Raw genomic sequence first — 9,001 nt, forward strand, 5'->3', positions numbered from 1 at the left:
CAGATATTGGCATTTCCACATCTGTGCAGAGAGATAACATGACCAAGACAAAGGTTCAAGGGTACGTTTGTGGCAAACATGTGGAAGCCCCATGTACAGAAAGGCCAACTAAAGTGGCCAGAGGGGGCCACTGGCCAGACCTGGCCAATCTCCTTAAAACTTACTTGGATGATGAATTATTTTACCTCCTGGTCGAAAGCTATTTACCTGGGAAGAAAACATCTTATTATAGGGCCATGATTTCTCTATAACCATTTTTCAGCTGAAGTAAATAATTTACCATGGTGGTGCTTCTTTAAAACTATTATCTCAGCAAACTGCAGGGTGTTCAGTCCTCATATATGTAATGACAAGGCAGTAGAATGGAACGCTTTAGTGCATGGGCCCTCGCCAAACAAACCTGCATTCAACTCTTAGCTTCAATACTTATTTCTGGGGAGGGCTTGAAGGGTTATTTAATCTCTCAAAGATTCAGCTAATTCATCTATAAAATAGAAATATTAATACCATCTACCTCATAGAGTTGTGAGAACTAAAGGTGATATTAAGGCCATGACACAGTGTCCTACACACAGTGAGCATGGGACAGATGGCACCTATTGTGGTGATGGTAATGATGATGATGATGATTTTCTTTGCCTAAACAGAATGATACAACCTACCATCAGTAGGGCATGTTTCTAGCTATTGTGGTAGCAATGGTGAATCCCACTGAGTTATGGCCACCTTCCTTACCCAGTAACTACCCTTGTGCGTGTTCACAAGAGAATCACTGGCAGGAGTTGAAGAGTCAGTGACCCAACACAAGACAGCATACCTTCATGCTTAACTGCCATCCATTCTTTCTAACTTGAGTCCTATTTTGCTTACATCGCAAAGACACTTTTCTGTGGTAGACTGGATAAGCTATCATGGGATGATCAAACAGCTCTAGGTAAGGAGTACATGTATGCATCAGCTCCAGGCTTTATCCACTCCATTACAAGACAATTTTATTCAGTAAAAATATTGACCCACACAAAATATTCATTCCCTTTGACCTATATCTGTAAAATTGAGTCTAAAGAAATCAATACAAAGAAAAGAGTTGAATGCATGAAAATATTTCCAGCAGGAGTCCATTTATAATCATGAAGAACTTGTAAACAACATATAAACCTAACAGCAGAGAAGATTAAGGAAATTATGGAATATTGTTTGATGGAATTGTGTACAACCATTAAAATGGCTGCATAAAAAATGGAATAGTCGGGGTGCAAGATTAAGATGCAGAAATCAATTGTATTTCTCTACATTTGCAATGAACAATCCGAAAAAAATGAAACTTAAAAAAGTAACTCCATCAGAAACAAAGAAAGGATGTCCTTTACCACTCCTTTCCAACATCATACTGGAAGTCCAAGGTAATGTAATAAGATAAAAAAATAAATAAATAAATAAAATATGCAGGTTCAGCAGGAGAAAATAAAACTTTGTTTGTAGATGACATGATGGTCTTTGTAGAAAATACAGAAGAATCAATAACCAAAAAACTACTGAAGCTAATAAATAATTATAGCAAGGTTATAAGGCACACGATTAATATATAAAAGTCAGTTGCTTTCCTTTATATAAGCAACAAGCAAACGGAATTTGAAAATAAAAATAATGCCATTCACGTTAGCATCCTAAAAATGAAATTAATTAGATATAAATCTAACAATACATACAAAATCTATATAAGAAAAACTAGAAAACTCTGATTAAAGATGCCAAAGAATAAATAAATGGAGAGATATTCTATGTTCATGAACAAGAAAACTCAACATTGTCAAGATGTCTATTTTTCCCAACTTGATTTATGAAGTCAATGCCATCTCAGTCAAAATCTCAGTGAGTTATGTTGTGGATATTGATGAACTTATTCTAAACTTTATATGGACAGGCAAAAGATTCAGAATAGCCAACACAATATTGAAGGAGAAAAAAGTTGGAAGACTGTCACTACCTGACTTCAAGACTTACCATAAAGCTACAATTATCAAGACAGTGAAAGAATAAAAAAATAGATCAATGGAACAGAAGACAGAACACAGAAATAGATCCACATAACTACAGTCAACTGTTCTTTGACAAAGGAGTAAAGGCAATACAATGGAGTAAGGGTAGTTTTTTCAACAAATGATGCTGAAACAATTGGACATTCAATGCAAAAAAAAAAAAAAAAAGAATCTAGATCTGTGTCACATCCTTACACCTTTTACAAAAATTAACTCAAATGGATCACAGTCCTAAATGTGAAAGGCACAATTATAACACTAGGAAAAACTCTGGATGACCTTCAGTATGGTGATGACTTTTTAGTTACAACAGCAAAGGCCTAGTCCATGAAAGAAATCATTCATAAGATGGACCCCATCAGAATTAAAAACCTCTTCTCTAAGAAAGACACTGTCAAGAGAATAAAAAGACAATCCACAGACTGGGACAAAAATATCTGCAAAAGACACGATAAAGTATACGAAAAGAGTCCAACACCATATGTCATCACAAAATTGCAAATTACAATAACAATGAGATACTACTACATACTTATTATGAGAGCCAAAACTGGGAACACTGACAACACAAGATGTTGACAAAGATACAGAACAACAGTAACTAAGTATGATCCCAACTCTACGACATTCTGGAAAAGAAAAACTGTGAAGACAGTAAAAATACCTGTGCTTGCCAGGAGTTGCGGTTGGGGCATAGGGGGATGTGTAAACAGAACACAGAGGATTTGGAGGCAATGAAAATACTCTGCATGATACTATAATAAGAAATACATGTAATTAAACATCTTTACAAACCTACCCAATGTACAAGAGTGAATCCTAATATAAACTGGACTTTGGATAATTATGGGTGTTGATGTAGGTTCATAGATTATAACAAATATAACATTCTGATGTCAAACGTTGTTAGTGGGGGTGGCTGTGCATGTGGAGGAGTGTGAAGTTATTAGGACCCTCTCTACTTTCTGCTCAACTTTTCTGTGAACCTAAAACTACTCTAAATATAAAATCTATTAAAAACAATTTCTATTTACAATAGCTGGAAAGAATAAAATATTTAGGAATGAATCTAACAAAAGAAGTTAAAAAACTTACACTCTAAAAACTACAAAATATCATTGAAAGAAATTAAAGACAACTTACATAAGTGGAAAGACATTCCATGTTCATGGATTGGAAGACAATATCATTAAGACAGCAATACTGCCCAAATTCATGTATACATTCAGTGCAATCTCCAAATGCCTTTTTTTTTTCAGAAAGTAACAAAATGATTTTAAGATGGAAACGGATAGAACTCAAAATAGCCAAAACAATTTTGAAAAAGCAGAGCAGACTTGGAAGACTCACACTCACACTACCCAATTTCGAAATGAACCAGAAAGTTACAGCAATCAAGACAGTGCAGTACGGAATAAGGACAGATATAGAGATCAATGGAATAGAATTGAGAGCCCAGAAATAAACTCCAAGATCTACGGTCAACTCGTTTTCAAAAAAAAGTGCCAACACAATTCCATGGGGAAGACACAGTCTTTTTAACAAACAGTGCTTGGACAACTGGTAAATCACACATACAAACACACGCACAAAGGAAATCACACTCCTTCCTTAAACCGTACCCAAAATTAAGTCAAACTGAATGATAGGCCTAGATATAAGAGCTAGAACCATAAGACTCTCAAGAGAAAACATAGCTGTCAATCTTCATGACCTTGTGTTAAACAGGGATTTCTAAGGTATGACACCAAAGAAAAAAGTAAACTAGCCTTGTCAAAATTAAAAACTTTTGTGCTTCAAGGAACACCATCAAGAAAGCACTAGGATAACCCAGAAAATGGGAGAAAATATTTGCAAATCCTACATCTATTAGGGGACTTCTATCCAGCACACATCAAGAACTCAAATGAAAAATGAACAGACTGAACAGACGTTTCACCAAAGAAGGTAAACAGATGGCCAAAAACACATAAAAAGATACTTGACATCAGTAGCCATCCGGAAAACACAAATCAAAACTACAGGGAAGTACTGTTTCACACTGCTGGGATGACTAAAATCAAAAGATAAATAACACAGGACACCTGGGTGGCTCAGTGGGTTAAGTGTCTGCCTTTGGCTCCAGTCATGATCTCGGGGTTCTGGGATCTAGCCCTGCATCAGGCTCCCTGTTCATTCAAGAGTCTGCTTCTCCCTCTTCTTCTGCCCTGCTTGTGCTCGCTCTCTCTCTTGCTCTCTCTCTCCCCCACAGTCTTTCTGTCTCTCAAATAAATAAGTAAAATCTTAAAAAAAAAAAAAAAGATAAATAACATGTTCGCAAAGATAGGGAGAGAGTGGACCCTTCCTCCGCTGCTGGTAGGGACGAAAATGGTGCAGCTGCTTTGGAAAACAGGTGAAACAGACCTCCTGTGTGACCCAGCAACTACTCTGCAAGGTACTACCCAAGAGGAAGGAAAACACATGTTCATAAAAAAAAATGTGTGCACAAATATTCAGAAAGGCATTATTCATATCAGCCAAAAAGTGTGACGACCCCAAATGTCCAGCAACTGATGAATGGATGATAAAATGCGGTCTGTCCACTCAATGAAATATCACTCAACAATAATCAGGTATGAAGGACCCTCCCCAAGCTCCAATGTGATGAGGCGTACACATTTATTCCAAGTAAAAGAAACTGAGCACGAAAGGCCACATAGCATATGACTCCATTTGCATGAAATGCCCAGAATAGGCAAATAGAGAGAGATAGAAAGTAGAGCAGTGGTTGCCTGGACCTGGGGGAGCCAGGGGGACATGGGAGTGACCACTAATACATCCAGGGTTTCTTGTGGAGCAGTGAAATTTTCTAAAATTGATTGCAGTGACAGTGGCATAACTCGGGGAATATACTAAAAACCATTTAAATTGCACATTTAAAACCATGTGAAGTGGAATTATATTCAATGAAGCTGTTATTAAGCAAAGGAGATGTATCCTAAATTTTAAAAACATATAAATTACACTAATGATACAACAATTAATGTAAAAATTCGACAAAGCCCATGAGATAGAGGAAGAACGGAACACGTGGTGAAGTCTGAACGCTTTATAGCACTCAAGGGGAGGATTGTGGGTGTAGTTACTTCCAAGATTTTTTTTAAAATAATTGTTATTTTCAGATGGTCAGCAGGTGGGGGAAGAAGGGATAATATTTTCTTTTCTTTTCTTTTCTTTTAAGATTTTTTAAATTTATTCACTTGAGAGAAGCAAGAGAGAGAGCACAAGCAGGGGGAGCAGCAGGCAAAGGGAAAAGTAGACTCTCCACTGAGCAGAGAGCCTGACGTGGGGCTTGATCCTAGGATGCCTCCTAGGACTCTGAGATCATGACCTGAGCCAAAAGCAGCCACTTAACCAACTGAGCCACCCAGGACCCCTCTCATTTTCTTTTTATTATTCCAATAAAAATGGGCAGTAGCAGGCTGAAAAGCAGAAAAGGGGCCACTTCTGTCTCACTTCATGATTTACTTCCTCTTGGCACTCATCAGCTATGTTGGGCATCTACTTACCAAACCTTCCCCAAGCTGGCCTTCTTTGTTTCCTTTGTTTTTCTTCTTTCTTCATTCTTTCTTCATTCTCTTCTTTCTGCTAATCTGCCTGCCTTCCCTCAATAAGTGATTATTAAGTCTCTGCCATGAGGCAGGCCTTGTGCTTTGTCCTGACCTATAAAAATGGAGTTGGGGGGCGCCTGGGTGGCTCAGTGGGTTAAGCCGCTGCCTTCGGCTCAGGTCATGATCCCCAGGGTCCTGGGATTGAGACCCGCATCGGGCTCTCTGCTCAGCAGGGAGCCTGCTTCCCTTCCTCTCTCTGCCTGCCTCTCTGCCTACTTGTGATCTCTGTCTGTCAAATAAATAAAATCTTAAAAAAAAAAAAAATGGAGTTGGACATTCCCAGACCCACACCATCTACCTGAACACAGCCCTATGCCCCGGCCACACAGGATCATGACATGATCACATTCTTGTGCTTCTCCTATGCCAATGTCTTAATTTGGGATACACTTCTTTCCCTTTTTTAGCCTATCAAAGTCCTACTTGTCTTTTAAGGCATGACTTAAAAAAAAATCACCTCTTCCATGAAGTCCTCCCTGATTTCGCTAAGCAAAATTACTTCCTCCTGAATTTACATTCCTTCGTAAATTTGCTGATATCATTTGCTCTATCATTTTGTTATTTTTTATGAATATGTGTTCATAAAGCTTTATTAAATCATATATATTTGGGTCCTAATTTTTCTGGTTTTAATTTTGCCACTGTATTCCTGGCAAATTTTTTAAGTGATGTAAAGTCTTTTGAGATTCAGTTATCAGTTTGCTGTGACATAGCTAAGGTTATTTTTTCAATTTGAGTGCAGAGTTTCTATGACCCAGAATACTGTCTACCTTGGTGAATACTCCATGTGTACCTTTACCTTATGGTTCAGCATTTATTTTATTCTGTTTGGTATTATAATATGTTGTGCAACTGTCTTTGACTCTCATTAGGTATTAAATTCCTTGAAAGCGGTAACCTCATCTTATTGATTTTTTTTTTATTTTCCCAAACCTACCATAGTGCTGACACAGGAACTGCCCAGTAAATGTTTCTAGATTTTTCCTGCTATTTTATCTTTAATACTTTTTGCATGATTATTAAATGTGCCCCAATGCCAAACGTTTTTTAACATTTTAACATTTATTCCTGTTAAAAGGCACATGAACTGTGTTCTTACTTTTGAATGTTTTTAAAAAATAGAAATTGAAAAATTAAAAGCCCAAAAGGAAATTTCAATTTCTCAAAATTGTGTGCCACGTGAGAAATAGTTACTCCCTTTAGCTCGGGAAGCAACTGGCATAGAGGTGTCGGGGAATTGGAGAGAGGAGGAGATATTCAAATAATCACAAGGGAAGAAACAACCTGAGGTAAATGAAAGTACCGGCCAAGGATTTCTTGCAGGTGATCTCAATGTATATTCAACCATGTATCAGAGTCTACAGTGAAGCCTCTTACCAATTTGTGGACTACAGCAGCGGGGATAAAAGAGAGAGAGAATACGGCTTTTCCTTTGGCCTTTTGACAAGTCATCCAGGGCTAGAGTGACAGAGACTTCTCTCTCTCTCTCTCTCTCTCTCGCAGTAGGGGCAGTCCTGGGCTAGGTGCGGGGACCCCACTTGGTACCACACCAGAGACCGCAGGGTGAATCAGGGAAGCCCAAGTGCAGACAGCCCAGGCCGAGTGAGCACACTGCCACCTCCTGGTAGGAAGAGATAATGCAGATATCCGGTCCTGACCACAGTCACCCCGAAGCGACCAGCGACAGGGATCCCCAGGTGGCCGCCTGTGGGTTAGGCCCGTCTCCAAGGCACAGAGGCAGCAAACAACCCGGAAGCCTGGGTCTGCAGCTCTGAGGGGAGTCTTACCAACCACCCTTCGTGTGCTCTGAGGCACTATTCTAGACACTGAGACAAAGCAGGGAACGAAACAGACCAAATTCCTGCCCCCAGGGGTTTAAATTATAACGGGGAGACAGATAAACAAAATAAAAATGCAAATTATGGGGGCACCTGGGTGGCTCAGTGGGTTAAGCCTCTGCCTTCAGCTCAGGTCATGATCCCAGTGTCCTGGGATTGAGCCCCGCATGGGGCCCCGCATCGCCCCCCCCCCCCCCCCCCCCCCCCCCCCCCGCATCGGGCTCTGCTCAGCGGGGAGCCTGCTTCCTCCTCTCTCTTTGCCTGCCTCTCTGCCTACTTGTGATCTCTGTCAAAGAAATAAATAAAATTTTAAAAATTTTTAAAAATTAAAAAAAATGCAAATTATGGATGGGGAAGAAGGTACTAGTGCTTTGGGCAAAACAAAACTGGGGGCGGGGGACTAGAGACCGCTCTGGGGGGTGGAGCAGGAGGTGCTGCAATTTTAGTCAGGGGTCTGAGAAGGCCTCCTGCAGCCTGGAAGACACCGGCCCCTTCAGTGGCCCTGTGGAACAGCAGGCCTGCGGCTGGCATCCTCAGAGAGCAGGCAGGAGCTTGGGGCGGGGAGCGGTGGAGATCCACCTGGCCTCACGTAAGGATTTTTTTATTTTGCCCGCTGAGTTGGGCCCTTGGACAGTGATCTGACTTGCATCTTCCAAAGGTTCCCTCTGCCTGTGCCTTGTAAAGAAACTCTAGAGAGAATCAAGAGGCCAAGAGGAGGCTACGGTATTAAGGCAGAGGAGAATGGATCCCGCAGCATGGGGCCAGGGGCAGCAGCGGGTCAAGAGGAAGCCTGCAAGGTCAAGGAGCTAATCCTCCAAGAGGGTCCCGGATGCTTCATGGGGGGCTAGCAGGGCGCAGGTGCTCCAGAAAGCCCAGCAGTGGGCTGGGAGTAGGAGGATCAGTGCCCACCTGGGCCCAGAAGTCCCCGAGACCTAGATGAGAAGCTCTGCTAGGTTCTGACCAACTACCTAATCTAAACAAGCACTAGGCCTCTCTAAGCCTCATTTTCTTTATCTATAAAAAGGGGATCAGAGTTCACATCATCATGGTGTTTGGGGAACAAGTACATTATATAAGATAAAAGCATACTGTTGGCGCCCAGGAAATCATAGCATTCTTTAAAACAAACTCTCTCTTCGACCAACATGTCCTCATCATGCTCTCTCCTTGCAGGGCAGGAAGGGAAACCTGCCTTTGGGATCCAAAGGGGCAGACTGATGATGACTTCAGAAATGTAGCTTCACAGCCCTCCAGCTGCACGAGATCCCCCTGGGGAAACTCTTGCTAAGGAAAAAGCCCACTAACCCGAATGTCCCTGCCAACCAGAAGCTGAAGGGGATGCCCAGGTTGGGGGCGGGGGTGGGGAACGTGCCAGATGGGCCAATTTGTGCTCAGCCTATACTCACACTTGGGGCCTGAGCTTGTCGCACGGCAGTCAGCTAGACTTTTCCCAGACTTATTTTGAATCGAGTTT

Source organism: Lutra lutra, chromosome 8 (assembly GCF_902655055.1).
Source record: "Lutra lutra chromosome 8, mLutLut1.2, whole genome shotgun sequence".
NCBI lineage: Eukaryota > Metazoa > Chordata > Mammalia > Carnivora > Mustelidae > Lutra > Lutra lutra.